Raw genomic sequence first — 1,689 nt, forward strand, 5'->3', positions numbered from 1 at the left:
AGCATAAGAGTCTGTCTCATAGAGACAGGGTCAGTGTTCTGCAGTGCATGATGGGGGTGGAGAAATCCATTTGCACAACACAACCTTTGTAGTATTGATTGCTTCAGTTCAAATGGAACATTCCCCATGTCAAGTCATCCTGTAAAAATGTTTTTCAAAGTTTTTGTTCCCTGACCATTTCATTATAGCTTTGGCTGTGTAATTTGCATAATTGGCTAAAGGTTCACCTCAATTTGAAATCTGTAGCATGACTTCTGTTCTTCGAGACTCCATGCCAACACTAACAGTTTTCAAACTTTGAAAGGGATTTTTTCTTAATGTTGGTGCTAGTAGAGGCTTGTAAGCAGAAATGTCTCTCATCTATACTTTATTGGGACAAAACCAATAAAGATATTCTAGTTTTTGTTTTTATTAACTTTTTATTGTAGAGTAAAAACATTCAAACACACCTTGTGTTGTACACGAGTGAGTATTCCCGGTGCGACTTTGTTCCTGCCTCATTCTACTTGCATTTGGGTCCACCCCCGGCACTCACCTCCTGACACCTGGGGAGCCCTTTCAGAAGAGTATTTCTAGAACCCAACATAAAGGCTTATACCTAGAACCGCCTGGGAAAGGTTCCACCCAGGATCCCCTTTGAGAGGCTGTTCACGCTAGACGCACATTTCTCCTCGCAGGTCACCAAGCCTTTCACCTCCTCTGAGCTTTCTTTTTTCACATGTAAACCTGACATGGTATATAAACATGGCATAGGCTATATTTAGGCAACTTGTTGCTCCAACAGCCGTCGCAACAGCATCCCAACATGACAACATTTGGCTTTTTGTTGCCGTAGTCTTTGTAAAATATGTGCTGTGGATCATAAAACTCCATGTAGGCCTAGGCTACTTCTCAACTTCGATGATTAACTGTGTCATCAATCTTACCAAATGTCTTCGTTGGTTTGTGATGTAGCCTATGGGTTTCAGTATCTCTTCTGCTTGAGTGTAAGCATAGCTTACACTCAAGTTTTCACTCAATATGTTGTCTTGAAAGTCAACGCAATCATCAATGTGGGTTATTTATTTTAAAATGCTTACATTTTGAGAATTGTTTTGATAGTTTTTTTATCGGGGTAAACACATGGTTGACCATTTGTTACCAGCGTAGTGAAGTTGGGTGTTAAGTGATAGGCTACAGCCTACAACTAATGTAATAAAATCTTAACATGTTTATCTAAATATATCATATAATATGGTGTATTTTATCATCCTGCAGCCGAATTCGCAAGCGGCTCGTGAAAAAATTCGACCTGCTGCCGAAACGATCGCTGCAGAGCGCGAGCCGATCCCGGCGCTTCGCAGCCTGTGTGGCTGGTCCAATTTGATAACATGGGCGCCGAAAGGAAAAAGGCTGCGAAGTGCCGCGATTGGCCGAGAAGCGCCACGATTGGCTGCGAGGCGCCTGGAAGCGCAACTGTGATCGGCTTGCGCTCTGCAGCGATAGTTTTGGCAGCTCGTCAATTTTTTTCACGAGCCACTTGCGAATGTGTGTCCTAGGCGTTAGACAGAGCGGCGATGGGGAGGTGGAGGGGCATACCTAAAAGGAGAATGAACAAACAAGGCAGAGAGAAACATGTGTAACGAGACAGCAGCAAGATAATAGGCTAACAAAGGAGGCATGTCACTGTGCTATAGGATAGAGACCGGC

The sequence above is a fragment of the Osmerus mordax genome, chromosome 27 (assembly GCF_038355195.1).
Source record: "Osmerus mordax isolate fOsmMor3 chromosome 27, fOsmMor3.pri, whole genome shotgun sequence".
Lineage (NCBI taxonomy): Eukaryota > Metazoa > Chordata > Actinopteri > Osmeriformes > Osmeridae > Osmerus > Osmerus mordax.